This window comes from Bos javanicus, chromosome 3 (genome assembly GCF_032452875.1).
Source record: "Bos javanicus breed banteng chromosome 3, ARS-OSU_banteng_1.0, whole genome shotgun sequence".
Taxonomy (NCBI): Eukaryota; Metazoa; Chordata; class Mammalia; order Artiodactyla; family Bovidae; genus Bos; species Bos javanicus.
The window spans coordinates 106,257,484-106,270,568 of NC_083870.1; positions in this window are offsets into that span (position 1 = coordinate 106,257,484).

Consider the following 13,085-nt stretch of genomic DNA (forward strand, 5'->3'; position numbering starts at 1 on the left):
TCCAATCCCAAAGAAGGGCAGTGACAAAGAATGTTCAAAGCACTTTACAATTACCCTCATTTTGTATGCTAGCAAGGTAATGCTCAAAATCCTTCAGCAGTATGTGAACCAAGAATTTCCAGATGTTCAAACGGGGTTTAAGAAAGACAGAGGAGCCAGAGATCAAATTGCCAACATTCATTGGATCATAGAAAAAGCAAAGGAATTCCAGAACAATATCTACTACTTCATTGACTATTCAAAAGCCTTTGATTGTGTGGGTCACAGCAAACTGTGGAAAATTCTTAAAGAGAAGGGAGTACCAGACCACCTTATCTGTCTCCTGAGAAACCTGTATGCAAGCCAAGAAGTAACACTTAGATCCGGACATGGAACAACTGACTGGTTCCAAATTGGGAAAGGAGTACAACAAAGCTGTATATTGCTATACCACTTATTTAACTTATATGCAGAGTACATTATGTGGAATGCCAGCCTAGATGAATCACAAGCTGGAATCAAGGTTGCTGGGAGAAATACCAACAACCTCAAATATGCAGATGATACCACTCTAATGGCAGAAAGTAAAGAGAAACTAAAGAGCCTCTTGATGAGGGTGAAAGAGGAGAGTGAAAAAGCTGGCTTCAAGCTCAACATTCAGAAAATGAAGATCATGGCGTAGGGTCCCATTACTTCATGGCAAATAGAAGGGGAAAAAGTGAAAGTGGATCTTGGGCTCCAAAATCACTGCGGATGGTGACCGCAGTCATGAGATTAAAAGCTTCTTGCTCTTTTCCAGTAGTCATTTATGGATGTGAGAATTGGACCAAAAAGAAGGCTGAACGCCAAAGAATTGATGCTTTTAACTGTGTTGCTGGAGAAGACTCTTGAGAGTCCCTTGGACTGCAAGGAGATCAAGCCAGTCAATCCTAAAGGAAATCAGTCCTGAATATTCATTGGACGGACTGATGCTGAAGCTGAAGCTGAAGCTCCAGTACTTTGGCCACCTGATGTGAAAGGCTGACTCATTGGAAAAGACCCTGATGCTGGGAAAGATGGAAGGCAAAATGAAGCAGCAAAAGATGAAATGGTTAGATAGCATCACCAATTTAACGGACATGAGTTTGAGAAAACTCTGGGAGATTGTGGAGGACAGAGGAACCTGGCGTGCTGCAATCCATGGGGCTCACGTAGAGTGTCAGATACAACTTAGTGACTAAACCACAACAACGACAAATTAATAGAAAGGAGAAAGGTACTTGTTTATTGGGTATAAGCAGAGAAGAGAAAGCATGGCACCAACAGCCTCATTCTCCCTAATTGCTCTTCTTTCTGCCAACCACATTCTCTCCAGAGACGGAGGTATCTGGAAGGGCTGCTCATGGTCCCTCCTGAACCAAGACCATTCCTGGGCTAAGTAAGGACAAGGTATGTATTCAGAAGGAGAAATCCACTGAGTTATCTGTGGTCTCAGGATATCATCTGAGTGAGCAGGTTATACCCAGCAGGAGGCCTATGCCCCGAACACTCAGTCCTCTTAGAGCATTTCCACTCCTCTCTGCCACTGCACTTTCTCCCACTTTCCTATGTGAACAGACTAACTAACCCATGTTACTCCTTTCCTCATTTCTCAGGGCGTGACCATCACAAGCAGAATTTTCACAACTCCTTTATGAAGGCTTAGACTCTGGAGTCAGGCTCCATCTGACTTAAATAGACTTAGTTGACTCTACTCTAAGAACAAACCTTTGGATGTTCAAGGGACACAGTTTTATCAGTTCAAGTGAGCAGGGGAGAAGCTGGAGTGAGGAAGGCAGAGTTACCTCTCATTCTAGAGTGTTCACAAACAGATCTGTCTTTAACCCTTATCTAAGACCCACTCATTTAATCATTCATTCACTCAGTGTTGGTTATGACTTATACTATGTAGACTATGAACTATTTTGTGTGTTAGGAATATGGTAGTAAACAAGACAAAGTTCTTGCTCTTAGGTAGATTACAAAGCAAGTCATAAAATAATGGATATAAAATAGGTGGAAAAATAAGCAGGAAAAGGGAAATAAATAATTACATATGTATATTTAACATATATTATTTGCTGAAAACTCCCAGAAGACGCTAGTGGTAAAGAATCTTCCTGCCAATGCAGTGAGATATAAGAGAAAAGGGTTCGATTCCCTTCCCTCCTGGGAAGATCCCATGGAGGAGGAAATGGCAACCAACTCCAATATTCTTGCCTGGAAAATCCCATGGACAGAGGAGCCTCACAGACTACAGTCCATAGGGTTGCACAGACACAACTGAAGTAACTTAGCACCGCTGCCTCTCTACATAGGTGACCACTGAATGGAGATGAGAACGAAGTGAGGTTGTCAGCCATGCAAATACTTGGGAGAAGAGCATTTCAGGCAGAAGGAATAGCAGGCATCTTAAGGTGAGAGTCTGCTTGGTGGGCTCATGGAGTAGCTGAAGGCCAGTGTGCTAGAGCTCAGGGGATGACAATGATGGGGGAAGAGATGCAGCCAGGGACGTGAGGCTGGAGGCTAGGGGCAGGTCATGTAGGGTCTTGCAGGCATCGTAAGGATACTGGGTTTTATTCTAAGTGCGATTGGACCTTACTGGAAAGTTGAGGAGTAGCATGATCTGATTCACATTTTCAAAGAATCAGTCTTGTTGCTTGTGGAGAACAAATTGTAGGGGTCAAAGTGGAAGCAAGGAGACTTGCTTCAAGGCCTTTGCAGGAGCTCAGGGGAGAAATAACAGGCAAGGATGGTAGCCGTAGAGGTAGTGAGCTATTGCCAGATCCTGAATGTGTTTTGCTGATAGGATTGGGTGGGGTTATAAGAGAAAGAGAAATGTGAAGGGTGACTCCAGAGGTTTTGATCTGAGCAACTGGGTGAATATAGTGTCACTTACAGAGACAGGAAACCATGGAAGAGGAATAGGGTTTGGGGCAGGGGAAGGAGGGCCGGGGAGGGCGGGTGGTGGGTGGTGGAGTAAAGAGGAAGGGTAGCCCAGAGTTCATTTTAGACATGTTGAGTTTGAGATGACTGTTAAACAATCAAGTAAAAATGCTTACTAGGCAATTGAAAATACTTATCTGAAGTTCAGGGGGAAGTCAGGGCTAGAAACATAAATACAAAAGAGTTCAGTATATAGATGTTATTTATTTATTTGTATTATGAAACAACTTTTAAGCATATACAAAAGCAGAGAGAATAACATAACTATCATCTACATACCCATCACCTAGCTTCATCAGTTACTAATATTTTGCTAATCTTGTCCCATCTTCCCCTGCTCCTCCAGGGCTGCAGCATTTTAAAACAAACTCTGGATATTTATTGCTTTCCCCATAAATATTTCAGTATATAATGGATTATTTTTAAACAAATGACATTACCCACAGAGTGTGTATAAATAGAGACGAGGTCAGAGAATTGATCTACGACTCTGCTTTAGAGATTAGGATTAGGAACCACTTGAGGGGGCTGAGAAGGAACAAGTGAGGGAAAGGGTAGGGAATGTGGGATCTTGAACGCAATGTGAAACATGGGTTTCAAGAAGGAGGGAGGATTTGGACTTCTCTGGTGGTCCAGTGGGTAAGAATCTGCCTGCCAATGCAGGGGACACGGGTTCAGTCCCTGGTCCAGGAAGATCCCACGTGCTGTGGAGCAACTAAAGCCGTGCACCACAACTACTGAAGCCCACTCTAGAGCCCACACCCCACAACAGGAGAAGCCGCTTCAACGAGAAGCCTGTGCTCCGTAATGAAGAGTCGCCCTCATTCGCCACAACCAGAGAAAGTCCGCAGAAAGCAATGAAGACCCAGTACAGCCCCAAAAAATTAATTCATGAATTAAAATACTAGAAAAAAAAAGAAGGAGGAGGAGGGAAGGATCAATTGTGCTGAATGCTGCTGAGAAGCTGGGAAAGATGAGGACTGAAAAAAGACCCTTGCATTTAAGGAAGTTGTGATCACCAGCAATGAGAGCAGGTTAGCACAAGAGCTTGATTAAAATGGATTTAAGAGAAAATGAGAGGAGAGGCAATAGAGACTTCTAGTACACAGAGCTTTTAAAAGGGATCTATTTTTTCCCATAAAGAGAAGGTGGGAAAGGGAGTCATTACCAGAGGATGGTGTGAGGCTCAAAGGAGGCATCTTTTAAAGAGAGGAGAAACGATAGCATGTTGGTAGGCTCATGGAAACAATAAAGTAGACAGGGAAATTCTGATGATGTAGAAGTGAGACAAAAAATTCATGAGCTAATTCCTGGAGTAGGTAAGAGGAAGTCGGATTTAGGGTTTTAGATCACTCATTTCAGTAGCTACAGGAAATTCTGAAGAGGCCTTGCCTCTTATGGGTCAGGTCCTAGGGTAGAGACAGTCCCCCTTCTTTATCAGCACTAGCTCCGGAGGATGAGCATCCTTGTCCAAAGAATGATTGGGCTTGTCATCAAGATAGGTGGGATCCTCTTTCACTAAGTGGAATCATTTGGTTGTGTCTTACCCACTGTCAAATCTCCATGGATCTAGTGACTCCCACAGCAAGCGCAGTCCCAGTTATACAGAGATATGAATCACTCCCTCCAAGAATTAGCAATAAAGTTGAGTAGATCAGATATTAAGAATAGAAAGCTTTTTAAAAAATCTCCCTTCATACCCTTCGTTTGGAGAAGCTGACTCTAACTCAGGGGTGGAGTGGATCAGTGCACACGTGACCACAGTCACAGGTCCAGGGGTGGACTTGTGATCTAATCCAATCCAATTGTATCTTTTTTAGAAACCCTAGGCTAAAGATTCCTGATGCCAAACCCTGGAGCTTTGAGCATCGATCAGTTAACAAAAGCAGTCAGTATTACAGATGTAGGGGAAAAAATGCATGGACATCAAGAGGGGAAAGAGGATGGGATGAACTGGGAGATTGGGACTGACATACATACACTGTACAAAATAGATAACTAATGAGAACCGACTGCACAGCGCAGGGAACTCAACTCAATGCTCTATGGTGACCTAAATGGGAAGGAAATCCAAAAAATAGGGGCTATATGAATACATTTAGCTGATGCACTTTGCTGCACAGCAGAAACTAGCACAGCATTGTAAAGTCACTGTACTCCAGTAAAATTTTTTAAAAATACAACTGGATAATCATGCCAGCCAGATACATTGAATGATATATTTCACCAGTCAAATGAAGGTCAAGGTAAGAAAGTGTTTGTGTTTGCCGTATCCTCATTATTACACCTGGAATGATATTGTAAGATAGAATAATGAATTCCTTGTATCACTCAATAAACATATAACTCATAAAAAAAGAAGTCAGTTTTATGACTGACTTTTATGCCAACATTTCAGAAGGCAGAGATAAGGGATGAAAATATATTGCATCCTTGTTGAGCTGTTGGATTAGTGTGTTACCTTAAGTTCTGATACCAAGTTTTAGCGCAGTTTCGAAAAATATTCAATTATGTAGAATAATATATTTCCCTTTATTGCTTATAGGAATATTGCTTAAAGGGAATATATTCCCTTTAGGGCTTCCCTGGTGGCTCTGATGATAAAGTGTCTGCCGGCAATGCAGGAGACCTGGGTTCTATCCCTGGGTCAGGAAGATCCCTTGGAGAAGGAAATGGCAACCCACTCCAGTACTCTTGCCTGGAAATTCCATGCACGGAGGAGCCTGGTAGGCTACAGTCCATGGGGTCACAAAGAGTTGGACACGACTGAGTGACTTCATGTTATTGCTTAAGCCAGTTTGCGTTGGGATTTCTATTATTTGCGATCAGAATCATCGTAACTGAAGCACAATGAAAGGCACTGTTCTCTACTAGGTTACACATTTATTAGACATGTTTATCATAGACTAGTTCTGTGTCAAGCATGTGCTATGCACCAGGGAGATAGTAGTAAACAAGGATGTGTCTTCACAGTTTAAAAGCAGCCCCCCAGGCGCTTTCTTCTGGAGGGTTGGTCCCTTTGTTCTTTGCTGTGAGCCCCCGACATTCAATCCTGGCTTCTCTCTTCTCAGAGCTGACACCTCCTGCCTTCACCACATGGGACCTTCTCTAGCCAATTTTGTCTTAAAGCATATTTATCTTCGCAGCCCTCCTTGTCATATCACTGTTTCAGTTGGAAGTCAGTCAGGGAAACAGAAACTATTTTAGATGTTTCAAGCAGGAAGGAATTCATCTCAGGGAAATAGTTTTTGTCTCAAACCATTAGAAGAGCTGGAGAGGTGGAGCTCAGAGTAAGTCGTCCTTTGTTCTCAGAACTGTCACTGGCTTTCAAAGAGTCAAAAGTTTTAGGAACTGCAATGATTACTCCTGCAAGCGGCACGGAGGCGTGGGGAACTACATGGAGACTACTGCAAAACCTCTTGTCTTCCTGCTGCTTGCTGGTGAAGAAACAACAATATATAGCTTCCACTTCTCGTTTGCTTTCCAAATCTCATCTGAATGACTTTCATTGGCTGGCAGTAACCTGAACTCCACTGGTGAATTTCCAACAGACAGTCCGACACAGCCAGTCATCAAAGGAAGAACCTAACCCCTTTCTTTTAAGGAATTGTCTGCTAATCACAGTATACCTGGTCTTTGAAGGCAGTGGGGATTTAACTGGAGCAGGTTCCTAGAGAGAATAGTTTACTGGACAAAAAGTAGATCTTGTATAAAAGGAACCAAGGGGCAGGGAGTGGGAAAGCAACTTCAGTTAGAAACAATTCAGTATTTTTGTTATTTCGTTGTTGTTCAGTCTCTAGGTCATGTCTGACTCTTTGTGACCTCGTGGACTGCAGCACACCAGGCTCCTCTGTCCTTCACTGTCTATCTCCCAGAGTTTGCTCAAATTCTTGTCCACTGAGTCAGTGACGCTATCTAACCATATTATCCAATTTACCTTCATTCATGGACCTAACTTTTCAGGTTCCTGTGCAATAATGTTCTTTATAGCATCGGACTGTCACCACCAGACACATCCACAACTGAGGTCATTTCTGCTTCGGCCCAGCCACTTCTTTCTTTCTGGAGTTATTCGTAATTGCCCTCTGCTCTTCCCCAGTAGCATATTGGACACCTTCTGACCTGGGGGGGCTCATCTTCTGTTGTCATATCTTTTGGACTTTTCATACTGAGAATGGGGTTCTTGCAGCAAGAATACTGGAGTGGTTGCCATTGCCTCCCCTAGTGGACCATGCTTTGTTAGAACTCTTCACTATGACCCATCCATCGTGAGTGGCCCTGCACCGTGTGGGTCATAGCTTCATTGAGTTACGCAAGCCCCTTCTCCACCACAAGGATCTGATCTGAAGGGGGAATCAGAGATCACCTCCTCCCCAGGAACCTTCGAAGAAGACTGCGTGACGATATGATCTTCACTTCTTGTTCACTTAGAGCCCAAAGTTAAGGGATAGGTCTCCTGGGAAAACACACATGCAGAGGAAATTCAAGCTAACTCTCTATATAAGAATGTGCATGGGCAACCAGGTATCTAAAGAGGCAAAGAAGCAAACAAAACAAGTTCTTGTATAAAGAAATGAGACTTGTCAACATTAGCAATGAATGTCATTGTGAGGGAATAATTGTTTGAACCTAGAATTGTTAAGAAATTGAGCCAGATACTAATTAAAGGCTGTATAAAGACAGATTTTATTTAGTACCATTGCAACATGGCAGTGAAACTAAATTTCACTAAAACTCATTTTCGAATACAACAAAGACAGCTGGAAGAGCAAAGTGAGGGGGGTCAGTGAATGGAAGTTACTAAGGGGAGAGACTTGAAAGGTAGGGGGATTGTTGATAAACGTGTGTAATAGGATTCTATGGCTCAGCGGGTAAAGAACCCACCTGCCAATGCAGGTAATGTAAGAGATGTGAGTTTAATCTCTGGATCAGGAAGATTCTCTGGAGAAGGACATGGCAACCTACTCCAGTATTCTTGCCTGGAGAATCCCATGGACAGAGGAGCCTGGCAGGCTACAGTCTATATGGTTGCAAAGAGTTGGACATGACTGAAGCGACATAGCATCCATAGCACGCAACATAATTTTTGTTTGTTTTATTTATTTGGCTGTGCTGGATCTTAGTTACAACATGTGGGATCTAGCTCCCTGACTAGGGATTGAATCCAGGCCCCCTGCAATGGGAACTGAGTCTTAGCCACTGGACCACCAGGGAAGTCCCACAACAGGATTTTTGCTAAGAGCAGGCCAAGGACTTAGATATTAAGGGTAGGGAATCAGTAACTTCATGAGGTATCAATGGTGATGAGATACCAAGAATGGGGCAAGTCTTGCTAAACTAACTCAGCAGGATGCTTGCTAAAACTGGGCTAGGCAAGAGCCCAAGGGTGAAGAAGAGTCAAAAAGAGGACTCAGAGTAGCCTGTCTAAAGTTTTGTCAAGGAGTCTTTGTCAGAATTCTGTACCTAGCCAAACTGCCAGCTGAATGTGAGGGCAAAATAAGAAACAAGTAGAATGCAAAATGGGTAACATCATATACTCTATGTGAAAAAAATACTCATAGATACACTTCCATAAAACTTCTGCAAAATGAAAATCGAATCTAACAAAGATCTATATGACATCGGATAAAAAAGATAGAAGTATAAGACTAGACAAAGTGAAAAAGGCTTGGGAAACAAAAATTAAAGATCCATAAGATCCTGATACATGGAAAGCTTCCTTTTGAGCTACAAAGTTTTGATGCTATACGGATATATTTCTATCACTAAGGATCTAATCATGTTACTTGGTTCTACAACTATTACTTATAGAATTATAATATGTGGGCACTTGAAATCTCTGTTAATTTTATTGAAAAGTCAGTGGGTGTCTAGATCCTGGTCATCAATAATCATGTTTTTTAATGGCAAGCAACTTTACCAAATTTTAACAATCTATGAAAAGTGCTTTCATTTATCTGCAAAAACAGAGAATTGAAATTTATGAGTGTTCAGATACCTCTCCAAGTTCTCATTATTCCCTGCCTAATTAGGGAATGTATATGTATCTTATTAACTTTCAGTATTCTTTGAAGCTACATGGGAATTCAGACTTTGCAAGCTCTCACTTCCTATTATACTATTAATAAGCATCAGAAGCTACTTATTAGAATAACAATCTGGAATTGACTTAAATTGAAAGAACTTTGTCTCATACTAAATGGTTCCTCTTAAAACCAAATCCAAAGGAAGTAAGAACACTGCTGTACTTCTCTACATGGATACTTTGAACTATTTGATTAAAAACTGCTTGGGCAGGGAATAAACTCTGAAGAGATCAATGGAAGAGACAGACAAGAGGTTGAGCTTTGTGGGATGGACTGTATTTGCCTGGAATAAAGATGATGAGCCCATTCAAGACGCTATAAATGATGTTGGAAAAGGAGCAGAGAAGGGATTTTCAGGCAATATCTCTAGTAGATCAGACCAGTTAATTCAAGATTAGAGGGAGATACATTTGGAAAGATGGTTTGGGTTTTTTGTTTTTTGAAAGCAAAAGGATCAACCATATCCTGAAAACTAGGAAGAAGTGTTGAAATTTTTTCAATTTGCTTTAAGAAAAATTATGCTGTTGTTCTTATAAAAAATACATTTTCATGATAAAGAATTTAAGCAATGCAAAACACATACACACAAAAGAAAAATATTTTAAATCCCTCAAAACTCATCATCAAAAATAACCACTATTAACATTTGGCTAACTTCATTCTAAATATCTTTGCATGCTTTATTACAGATAGAATGATAGATAAATAGGAATGTAAATGATATATCTAATTTTTTTAAATGGCATCATAATTTATGTGCTATTTAAAAATTTCTTTGCAGGCAGATGCTTTACCGTCTGAGCCACCAGGGAAGTCCATATTTAAAGATTAACATGTGTTAAATTCAAACTTAGTTGAATTTAACAGAATTTTTAAAAACTAGAAGAAAAGCTAGACATCAAATAAGGGTTTATTCACTACAAGAGCTATCATTTCTTAAAATATCAATTTAAGGTTAGAAAAAGTGGTTTTGATATTGTTATTCTGTTGTTTTCAAAAAACATGTTTTAAATTAAAATCAGTTGATCCTCAATTCTTAAAATCTTCAGTTCAGTTCAGTTCAGTCGCTCAGTCATGTCCGACTCTTTGCGACCCCATGAATCGCAGCACGCCAGGCCTCCCTGTCCATCACCAACTCCCGGAGTTTACTCAAACTCATGTCCATCGAGTCGGTGATGCCATCCAGCCATCTCATCCTCTGTCATCCCCTTCTCCTCCTGCCCCAATCCCTACCAGCATCAGGGTCTTTTCCAGTGAGTCAACTCTTCGCATGAGGTGGCCAAAGTATTGGAGTTTCAGCTTCAGCATCAGTCCTTCCAATGAACACCAGGGCTGATCTCCTTTAGAATGGACTGGTTGGATCTCCTTGCAGTCCAAGGGACTCTCAAGAGTCTTCTCCAACACCACAGTTCAAAAGCATCAATTCTTTGGCACTCAGCTTTCTTCACAGTCCAACTCTCACATCCATACATGACCACTGGAAAAACCATAGCCTTGACTAGACGGATCTTTGTTGGCAAAGTAATGTCTCTGCTTTTGAATATGCTATCTAGGTTGGTCATAACTTTCCTTCCAAGGAGTAAGTGTCTTTTAATTTCATGGCTGCAGTCACCATCTGCAGTGATTTTGGAGCCCCCAAAATTAAAGTCTGACACTGTTTCCACTGTTTCCCCATCTATTTGCCATGAATTGATGGGACCAGATGCCATGATCTTAGTTTTCTGAATGCTGAGCTTTAAGCCAACTTTTTTGCTCTCCTCTTTCAGTTTCATCAAGAGGCTTTTTAGTTCCTCTTCACTTTCTGCCATAAAGGTGGTGTCATCTGCATATCTGAGGTTATTGATTTTGCCCTATTTCTTAACTGACTGAATTTCACTCTAAGTATTTCTCTTTTCTATAAGTTCTTTTATATTTGTGGGAACTGCCCAATACCTTTACTTTTGAATGACATCTTGACTGGGTTTACAATTCTTAGATCACAGATTTGTCCTTTCAGAACCCTTTCAGAAACCTATCAGAACTGCTCCACTGTCTTCTGTCTCTGAATGTTGCTGTTGAGATATCTGAGGACAGTCTGACTTTTTTCCTTAGAGATGATTTGCCTTTTTTTCTGCCTGGATGTCTGAATTTCAATAAAATAACTGAAATACATCTCAGGGTTAAATATTCTGTATCAAATATTTGACCTTTCAAGCTACAGACTAACATCATTTTAGAGGAACTTCTGTTCTTATATTTTTTAAAACTTCTTATTCCATTAAGAGTTCTTAACTTGAGGACACCAACAACTTCTGTCTTCCATATCTAGTAGCTTCTCTCTGATTGTTTTAATCTCTTGGTGTTTTTCCATTTGCCTTTATTATAATTATTTCAAGCCTTTTTCCACATCGATAATTCAACTTCCAGCCATGTCTTTTCTGTTCCTTGCTGTTTTAATGTATTTATTAGTTCTTTAATGACACTGTTTTGGTCTCTACTTTATCAGATGTGCGATTTCTCTGTCCATCTCTTTCAGTTGTTTTATTGTCTCATTTTTGAGTTTTGCCTACTGAGTTTATTTTCTTTTTAGATTATTTTAGTGCTGAAAGCACTTGGAGTGGTTTTTTCTGATTCTCTATTTGCCTCTTGAATTCCTTCCTACTTGATCTTAAACTGGTTTGATTTTCCTAAGGAACAGCAATTTGAGACTGTTATTTTTCTATGACTTATAAGCTAGTTTGAAGGAGAGGAGGGTGCAGAACTTAGGGGAGGTAGGATGCAGTCTTTGTTAGAATACAAATATTCTGCAGTCACTTCTGAGGTTTCAAGGGTCTACTTCAGAATTCACTCTACTATGGGAAAGAGCCTCCCCTGATTCACTAGGCTTTCCTGGAGTCTTCACTGCTACCTAAAGACTTAGTCTATTCTCCACTTCTCACTCCACCTTCTTCTCCTCAGCAGCCATTTTCACGTCTCCGGAGAGAAGAGATAAAAGATAAGGAAGCCACTTACTTTTCTCTCAGGATATATGTGCATATATGTATGTGTTAATTTCTAGGATTTTGAGTTTTAGCAGTATGAGTATTGATGGAATGCTCCAGACCAGAATCTTCTATATCTTTCCTTGACTGCCACTTGTTGACATTTAAGATATTAAGCTGTTACTCTTTGCGTGCTGTGGATGAAATTTTAACTTTTAAAACTTTCTTGGGTATTGGTGGAAACAGAGTCTATGAGAAAGCTTTATTTCATTGCCTTAACCGAGAAACACAATAATTTTTAATGTACATATATATCTTTTACTGATTATAAAAGTTATGTATCTATTATACATATTCATTATGTTGTATACCTCAAACTAACACAATGTTGTAGATATATTTCAATAAAACTGGGGGAAACATAAGTTATATATCCTTCCTATAAAAATTAAAACCATACAGAAGCGTATAAAACACAAAATGAAAGTGCCTTATAATTGGCAACTGAAGACTGTCGCTCGTTGTGCGGCACTACAAGCATGAAGTCACTAGCCTTCAGTCTCTGACCTTCAACATCCCCTGAAGGGAGTTCAGGGTGGAGATCGGGAATGAAGCACAGTGGGCTCTGGAAACAACTGGCAGAACAGGCCTCCAGGTAGTCAGAGATTTTCAGGAGATTTTATGAGCCCCAATTCTTGCATCTTCTCATGCCCAGGAAAGCACTAAAATCCTCAACAGAAGCATCTGCTCCTCCTGACCAGCAGCTACCTTATAGCGAAAAGCAGCAACCCTCTGCCAAAATAAGCACTTGATTGCAGGTCTCTTGCTTCACCAAAATCACATTATACACTGACATCCGCCCCTTAACCTCTTTGGAGCAGATCCTCAGAGCTCTCTGAGAAATTATCTCTGGGCTATAGTCCTCACTTTGCCCCAAATAAAATTCACATCACAGCTCTTATGTTGTGCACTTTTTTTCAGTTGACATAATACCATCCCCCAGATGTCACTTTTGACAGCTTCCTGATCTTTGTATATATTTATTTTCTTTCTTTTTGCTTGTCAGTGCTTCAGCCTTTCAGTCAAAATCAGGAGA